We start from the raw sequence: 9900 nt of genomic DNA, 5'->3' as shown, positions 1-9900 counted from the left end.
AAAATTTTCGGAGTTGATTTGATTAAAGATGCTGAGCAGAAAGTAAAAATAATTCGTGAAAGTTTGAAGGCAGCATCAGATCGTCAGAAGTCGTACGCGGATTTGAAACGAAAGGACATTGAGTATCAGGTGGGAGATAAAGTGTTTCTTAAAGTTTCACCTTGGAAAAAGATACTCAGATTTGGGCGTAAGGGAAAATTGAGTCCGAGGTTCATCGGGCCATATGAAATATCCGAACAAGTCGGTCCAGTTGCGTATAGATTGATTTTGCCCCTGAACTTGAAAAGATTCACGACGTCTTTCATGTTTCGATGCTTCGACGTTATAGATCTGATCCATCGCACATAATAAATCCATCAGAGGTTGAAATTCAACCCGATATGAGTTATGAAGAAGAACCGATTCGTATCCTAGCTCGTGAAGTGAAAGAGTTGCGAAACAAAAGATTCCTTTAGTGAAAGTGTTATGGCTCAAACATGGGATGGAAGAAGCTACTTGGGAACCTGAGAACTCTATGAAAGAACGATACCCAAACCTATTTACCGGTAAGATTTTCGGGGATGAAAATTTCTTAAAGTGGGGGAGAGTTGTGACAGCCCTAAATTGACCCTAGTCGGAAAGTGGTTTCGGGACCACTAAACCGAGTCATAAAAATAATTAACCATCATAGTTGATGCTTATTATATGTATATATGCATGTGTGAAAATTTCATGTTTGAATTTTGTTAATTGTAAGTGAATTTTATTAAATAGGACTTATGTGAGAAAATTTAGAAATGTGCTAGGCAATTGTAAAGTGGCCTATTAATGCAAGTTATAGAAATGAGGGGTTTGCATGTCAAATTGCCCAAAAATTGAGCTAGTGGCCGGCCATGCTATGGGTCATAGCATATTTTAAGCATGGTGTGCTAATGTTCATGTTGGAAAGAATAAAATAAGGAGCATGGGCCATAAAATAATAATGGTTAGTAGGATGATGAAAAAAAAAGAAGTTCTCATTTGTTTCTTCTTGACCGAAAATCAAAGGAAGGAGGGGGAGAAAAGGTTGAAGAGGTTCGGCCATACTTGTATCTAGATTAAGGTATGTTTGATGATGTTCCATGAGATGCATGCATGTTTTAGTTGTTAGCTTGAGTTCTACCTAGCCCATGGTCTAAATCTTGCTATGTGATGGAGATGACACTCGGCCATGGATGTATCATTCTTGCTTGGTGTTGATGTTGTGTTGATGAGATATCAAGTTATTTTTGTAACCCAAGTTGAGATTTGGATTTTGGAATGAGTAAGGTTTTCGGCTATGGTAATTATAAGGGTGATGGATGTTGTTTCATGCTAAATCTAGATGAACAATGTTAGTGCTTATATCTCGATATTTATGAGTTTCTTTCTTGGTTTTACCTCAAGCCCATGAAGTATTTTTAATTGGTGTTGTTAGAGGTTTCGGTCATGGGATTATAAGCTTGTTAGTTTTGATGGTGAAATTTATGCCTTGTAAGGGTAAATGGTTCAAAGGAACATTCGGCCATGATGTAAAAATTATGGTGAAGTGATGTTAAATGCTTTGAATATTGAGTATATATATATTGTTATAAGTTGAATTTAAGGTTTGCTAAATTGTCTTTGTCATTGCCGAATGTGTGTATAGTTAAAGAGAATTTGTTTAAGTGCTTAGTTAATGATATGTGTATTCGGTCATAAAGTTGCACATGAGGAAATGTTAGATTAATGGTATTAAATTGCTTAATGTGATTAAAAATGCGTATGACCATTTTGTATTTGAGCTAAAGGTGGCCATATGACCTATCAAATTCATTGTCATATTCGGCCATAAGCTAGCATAATGAGACTTTAATAAGTTAAATTTGTTTGAATTAGCTCAAGAGCTTAGAGGACCAAAGTTGGATAAGGGAAAGGAAAAAGTGATCGAATAGCCGTCAAAATCGTTCGACAACATCCGAGGTAAGTTTTCGAGTAATGAAACTTAGATTATGATTCCATTAGATTATGTTATAAGAAAATCAAAATCATGCCCTTTGTATGTAGCTTTTAAGCTGAAAATGATAATGCTTGATAAGTGACTTGTGTTTGAATTCTAGTTACGAAAATGAAATATTGATGTGTCATGATTTATTGATATGTGCATGGATATTCGGATTGATAACCGGGCTAAGCCCGAAGGCATTTGTGCGAGTTACTATATCCGGGCTAAGTCCCGAAGGCATTTGTGCGAGTTACTATAACCGAGCCAAGTCCTGAAGACAATTGTGCGAGTTACTATAACCGGGCCAAGTCCCGAAGGCAATTGTGCGAGTTACTATAACCGGGCTAAGTCCCGAAGGCATTTGAGCGAGTAGCTATATCCGGCAAAACCCCGAAGGTACTTGGTTTGGGAATGAGCGATCTTGCTATAATAATTTCAAATAATACGCTCGTAAAATCCCAACGATAAGGTACGTTTCGTATATGCATTGGAGTAGTGATTTCGTTTAAATATTATCCGCTCAGTCGATTAGTGAGCTTTCGGGCCTTTGGTTAAGTTGATCCCTTATGTATGAATATAAGGGTTGGAAATGTGAAGTAGGACTGATTTTTGAGAATATGTGTATATGAAATTATCCGTTTAGTTATATGAATGCTATACTTCAGTTGTGCCTAATTTTATTGCTCAAAACTTACTAAGCATTAAATGCTTACTCCGTTCTTTGAATCTCTGTTTTATAGATTTTGGTTCGTCAGCTATCGGACTCGGGATTGTCGAAGTCGAAGTCGTCCACACTATCAAAGCCCTTTTGGTACACTTTTGGTTGAACTCTGAAAATAGCATGTATAGGACTACCTTTTTTGTTGTTGGTCATGTACCCTTTGGTTTTGTATAAATTTGGATAGCCATGCGAAAATGGCTTATATACACTTTGAGCATAGCATTATAATCGTTTTGTATGTTGTTCATTGAGAGGTATGGAAATGTTTGGTAACGATTAGCCATTGGGAATGGTTAATTATGATTATTTTGATGCTATGTATGACAAACTCTAGTTGATTCATGAAAAACCATGAAATAGGTAAGGTTTACCTTAAAAACAGATGCTGACAGCAGCAGTGGTGTGGATTTGAAAAATCACTAAAAATAGTAAGAATGGAATTAAATAGTGAATAAATTATGTAATTGAACCTTGATGAATCTATTTCATAGGGAAGTAATGAAATGATCATATGAACAGTATTTTATGAGATTTTAAAGTTTTCGTGAAACAGGGCCAGAGCGGTTTCTGGATTTCCTGTTCGGACTTAGGAAATTCATTATAAATTAACCAGAGATAGTTAGAAGTCATGCCATATATGTATAGATTCCTCTTCGAGTCTAGTTTCTTTAGAAACAAACGGCATAAGTATTGAAGCCCTGTACAGGGAGATATATAAGTCGTAATGCATGAAGGTCAGAGCAGTTGAACCCTGAAACAGGGGAGACTTTAACTAATAAACTGTACTAATTAGCCCGACCAAAAATTCTAGAAAAAAATTTGTAAATGGATATATGAGTCTCGTTTCAGGTAAAATTTATGAAACTGATTTTCGAGTTTTGGAACTCAAGATATGATTTTTAAGGTGACAGTGATGCAGTTAGCCAGCTAGTCTGGAAATTTTTAAAATGGACTGTAAAAATAAGGGAATTAAGTCTGTTAACCCCTCGTGTCCGACTCCGGCAGCGGTCTCGGGTACGGGGTGTTACACTACTTGAGTCATAGTCATTAAATTATTTTTATCTTGAGCTAAATAACTCCAAATTAGGATCCTCTAATTTTACCAGAAACTAAACTCACATATCTTCTTACCATAAAATTTTCAGGATTTTTGGTTTAGCCAACAAGTATAGTTTATTCTTTAAAGTCACCCCTGTTCGTCTATCTGACAGTTCTAACCCTTCTTCACTAAAAATTAGTTATCTCTTCATACAGGATTCGAATGATGTTCTTGTTTGTTTTTATTAAAAATAGACTCATTCAGGATTCTAGAAATATAAATTTAAGCCCCTAATTATTTTTATTCAATTTTTTATGATTTTTCAAAGTTAGAATAGTGGAACCCGAATTCATTCTAACCTTATCTCAAAAAATTTATTATATCTCATGATTTACAAATCAATTGCTTACACCGTTTCTTCTTTGAGAAACTAGTCTCAATAAGATCTAATTCCATTTTTTTAATCTTATAATTCGATTTCTAAAATTTATGGTGATTTTTCAAAGTTAGTCTACTGCTGCAGTCCAAAACTGTTTTAATGCAATCTGTTTATTACCATTTTTCCCCTAGGCTTTTAATAAATGATAATTTAGTCCCTACTCAATTAGCCTTTCAATTGAGCTGATTTTTCTCAATTAACACTTTATTATATCACCTTAAACTAGTTTACAACCTTTGGAAATCATAATTTCAGCACTAGACTTTAATTCCAAACATTTTCACAATTAGATCCTAAAAATCAATTTCTATTGAAATTACCTAATAAAATCATCTTATAAACAAATTAAAGCTTCAATTTCATTATATTTCATCATAAACTTACAGCACTCAACCATGGTGACTTTCAATTTCATCCATGAAATAAAAAACTAATGAATTTAATAGTAAGACCTAGTTGTGAAAGTCTTAAAAATACAAAAATTATAAGAAAAAGGAAAGGATTAACTCACTTGTTGCAAAAATTATGGAATACCAGCTTAAAGAACCCCTCCTATGGCATTTTGGATGATGAAAATGAAGAAAAATGAAGAGAAATCTAGATATTTCCTATTTAGTCCTATCTTTATTTAGTTAATTATGCTATATTCCAATTTTGCCCTTAAATCATCAATTTTCCTGCTGATTTCATGCCCTTGCCGTCCAGCCCAAATAAATTTTGGGTCTAATTGCCTTTTAAATCCTTTCTCATTAGACACTTAAGCTATTTAATCATTCTAGCAACTTTTACACCTTTTCCAATTTAATCCTTTTCATTTAATTACCTACCCAAACGTTAAAATTTTCTAACGAAATTTTAATACCACATCACTAACATTTTATAAATATTTATAAAAATATTTCCTACTCAGTTTTATGAGATCAAGGTCTCGATACTTTGTTTTTACCCAATTCCTTCAATAATTCCTTTTTTTTTCTAACTAACCACTAAATCGGTAAAATTTTTCTATCGATATTTTAATAGATTTTCCTATCATATAAATATTCATGCAAAAATATTAAAATAAATTTATCTTTAAATCGGATTTGTGGTTATGAAACCACTGTTCCGATAACTTTGAATTTAGGCCATTACAAAGTATATTGAAGGTTTTTTGTTATCATGAATTATATGTTATATAGTTCAAATTGATGATTTGTGTATTATGATTTGTTGAGTATATTTCTTACGAGCTTACTAAGCTTTATAGCTTACTTTGTTTATTTTTCAGTGTCTTATAGTGATTTTAAAGCTAGCTCGGATTTGGGTATTGTCGGAGGCTACGTCACACTATCCAACCTTCATTTTGGTACTTTTGATCTCATGGTTTGGTCATATAACATGTATAGGATTATGGTCATGTTTTGGTTTGTATATATATAGCCATGAAATTTAGCTTAATTTGGTGTATTTGGTTATGTGCATTTATGTGCATATATGGTTGACAATTGAGTTCATGAATGGATGTGTGAATGACTTATATTATGAGATTTATGGAATAGGTATTATGCTTGTGAATTAGTGCAAAATGATGCATGTTAAGTTAAACCTAGTTGAATTGTATATGTATTTTGGTATGTTTTGATAGAGTAAGATTTGGAGTTATAAGCATGTTGGAAAATTGGTATTGGATATGGTATGAATTAGTCTTGATTGTGGTTAATTTGAATGTTTATTTAGGCTTTGAATTAGTGTCATATTGGTTGTGTAGTTATATGCAAAATTTCGGTGGCAAATTGGCTTGGTAAATAGCCTATTTTTGTCCACACAGGCAGAGACACAGGCGCGCGTCTCAGCCGTGTGTGACACATGGTCATGTTACACGGCCGTGTGTCCCCTGGTGTTGATAATTAAATCTAATCAGTATACTCTAAACGATCTCACACACGGGCGTGTGACTGGCCGTGTGGTACAAGTCAGTATACCCCCCTAATTGGCACACGGCCTAGCACACGGGCGTGTGACTTGGCCGTGTTGCATAAGTCAGTATACCCTACAGGATTGGCACGGCCTAGCACACAGCCTGGCATACGGGCGTGTATGGCCACTTCAAAGGGCACACGGGCTAGACACACGGGCGTGTAGTTGGCCGTGTGACCCAAGTAAGTATGTACCCCCTGTTTTTAACACGGCTTGTGACATGGGCGTGTCTGGTGGTCGTGTGAGACACACGGCCTGCCCACACGGGCGTGTGTCCTCTGTTTTGAGTAAAATTTTCAAAATTTCGTGAAAGTTCTTTTAAGTTATCGGTTTAGTCCCGAACCTTTCCTAAAGCATGTTTTATTCCTCGTAGGCTATTATAAGAGACAAATTGATTGAGATTGAATAAGAATTGTATGAATTGATCGAATGTATGAGAAAAGTACGATTAAATGTGTTATAAGTCCGGTAATGCTCCATAACCCTATTCCACTGTTGAATACGGGTGAGGGGTGTTACAGATGAAATCATGATTAATTAAACATTTAAATAAATATTAGAATTATAATTATTCGAGAAATAAGAACCATTTTGAAAATTTCACAAAATCCAGTGTGAGTATCGATACTAAACAAAAAGGTATCAATATTTATGTGTTAGGTGTCGGTACTAATGTAAAAATCGATACCACTTTATCTCTTTGATAATTTTTGGTTCAAAATATTTTATCATGAGTATCGATACCAAATTTGATTACTATCAATTTTTAAAAACATTCCATTCTCATGGTATCGATATTTTGGTCCCCGAGTATCGATGTTTTTACCCAAAATGCTAAAAATTCACGAGTTAAAATGTTCTTCATGCTTAAAACAACATTCCTATTCATGAAACAAGTAGTGACTAATTCAATCAAACCTACAAACATCTTTTAACCACTTTCCATGCCATATTAACACATATTCGTCAAGCAAACTATAGAATGCATTGCTAATATCAATCTCAAGCATCAAAATTGTCCATATTTCAAGTCCAAAAACAATATTAACAATTCATAAGTCTAATCCTGAAATAATGATGATGATGGCAATAATAATTGTAACTATAGCCACATTGTCTTTATTTAGTATGTTCAAAAGAATCACAAAACCACCTACTCGTAAATTATGCCTTGCTTAGATCATTTCCTTTGCCACTCTGCTCACACTGAAAAAGTTACTTATCTGCAAGATTTTAATGTGGAGTGTGTGAGCTTAAATAAGCTTAGTGAATGTTCGGAATTACCACAAAGTAGACACAACAACGTAAGTTTAAGCAAGAACATACTAAGGCACATTCACAACCAAATATTCATCCTGACAAAATAATATAATCATGCTTCATTATCTCACAAGTCTAGCATATACTCTCACATGCATTTACATAAAGCATATATCACACATATATAATTCAAATAATGATAATTTTGCAGCTTGAGACTATAAAATGTAAAAAGTGGACTCTATCTCCACACATTGGATAAACAGATCTCCATCACACCATTGACTTAAAGAGTTTAACATATCCCAAAAGTGTAGCATTAAGCTAGACATTCTCCAACACACCATCATGTCCCGATGAATAGAACATTGCTCGACATTCCCTTATCTCTCCAACCTATCTCGATGCATCAACTCCCAAATTACAAAATATAAAGGTGAGTACTCACAATCTTATGGCATGTCAACTATATCCAACGGTTTCAAGGCCAAATATCCACAATTACACATATTTAATTACTATTTTAATGCACATAACCTCTGTTCATATTCATTAATTCACACTACAATCTCATACATAATGCATGCTTATTGGATTCACATTTAATTGCACTTTAGGTGCCACAATAATGCTTATTGAGCTGTCATATTTCAAATCTTATATGTGTGCATCAAAATTAGTTATCACAAATCACATGTCACATACAAGTTTTTTCACATATTACCTGTTGTAATAGCATCACATATCACAACTCGTCATACATTTGGCATAATTTCACAACAAGGCAAAAAATATAGAAGATACTTACTCTCGGAACTTAGGATAGGGGTTTAGGCTAATTCTAAGCTCTCGATTAACACTATGAATCGTACATACCAACAACAACTCTGGACACTCATCGATCACGCTTCCACTTACTAGCCAAAAGCTCAAACAAGTTTTTCCTTGCCTTTAGACTTGCTCGTAGTGGCTCCCGATTGATCTGACACTTTACACGCATAACAAACACATTCTAGACTCATCATAAACAACCTTGAACACAACTAAATATCAAAGAAAACACAATTCAAGTCTCTCTTTTCTCACTATCGAAAACTAGCTAGTTTTGTCGAAATTGAAGTTTCGACATTCTAACCTCGTTTCTAATCCTACATTTCAATTTCAAACATACTAAATACAATTTCAATTTTGATTTTGATTTCAAACATACCAAATACAATTTAATTTCATAACTAAACCATTAATTTCACCTAAATCTGTGGTTCTAAAATTTTTGAAAAATTCAAGCTTTCAAGAACATGTAAAAAGGGAAAATGTTTGATTCTTAAAAATTTAGTTATGAACTATCAAATTAAAGTGAAATAACTTCTAATTAGGTTAGGATGAATAAAAAAATCATTTTGAAAATACAGGTTTACTCAAGATTTTGAAATTTGTCATTTTTGAATCCAAGCTTGCTTTAAAAAATCAAATCTAAGTAAATCCTCACACAATCTTTTAAAACTCAATTTGAATTAACAACACTCTTTATTTAATTCTAAAATGTAAGAATATTACCTTAATTCGTTGAAAACAATGACTGACAACTCTAATTCGAGATTTGAACTCAAGAAAAACAATGACAAAATTGAGGAAGAAAACATGATTTTCTTTTGAAATTAGGGGTTATTTTGGTGTTTATGAGGTTAATAAATCTAAAAGAATGAATTAATTTTGAGGAAAAATCTCTTATTTGGATTTAGGGAAAGTTTGAATAGGTCTTGGTTTTTGGAAAGGAGGAAGACAGTGGGTATTCTCACAGTAATTTCAAAAATTGGGCAATTTCTTCTTTGGCCACTCCTTGTTTCTTCCCTTTATCAATTAGGTCCTCGCTCAATTAAAATCCATTTTTTCAAATTAAACCTCAAAATTAAATTTCATTTTAATCTAGTTAATAAAATAAAACACAATTATGTTGCTTTAATACTTTAATTATTTATTTACGACCTTAATTTTTAGTATTTGACTCAAACCCTTAATTTAATAACCCAATTCTACTAACCCAAAACTATTATGCCAAATTTTAGGATGTGACACTGTTTCTTATTAGCCCAGGGGATTGTACCATTGTTTTACTAAGAAAACATATTCTGGTGTGAATTTTCTTTCATCTAAATCTCCTCCAAAGTCAACGTCTTTATATCTGATCAAATTCAAGTCACATCCTTGATAGAATAAAAAATATTTTGTATTGCCTTTCAGATACCTAAGTATCCTTTCACTACCTTACAATGGGGATGACTTGAATTCGATTGATATCTACTTACTAATCCAACTACATAATAGATACTGATAAACGCCAGATTATACATATTTATACCCCAAATACTTAGCATATTTATGGATGTTTATTACTAGATTTGTGGATTTTGGTGCTCTTAATTCGGTTATTTCATGTTTTGTACTTAGGAGAGCACCAAGAGTCGAAAGGAGCCAAAAACGAGCTAAAAAGGGACAAAAAT

This window comes from Gossypium hirsutum, chromosome A13 (assembly GCF_007990345.1).
Source record: "Gossypium hirsutum isolate 1008001.06 chromosome A13, Gossypium_hirsutum_v2.1, whole genome shotgun sequence".
NCBI classification, from domain to species: Eukaryota; Viridiplantae; Streptophyta; class Magnoliopsida; order Malvales; family Malvaceae; genus Gossypium; species Gossypium hirsutum.
The sequence above is the reverse complement of the archived record's forward strand: the minus strand, read 5'-3'. Positions refer to the sequence as shown.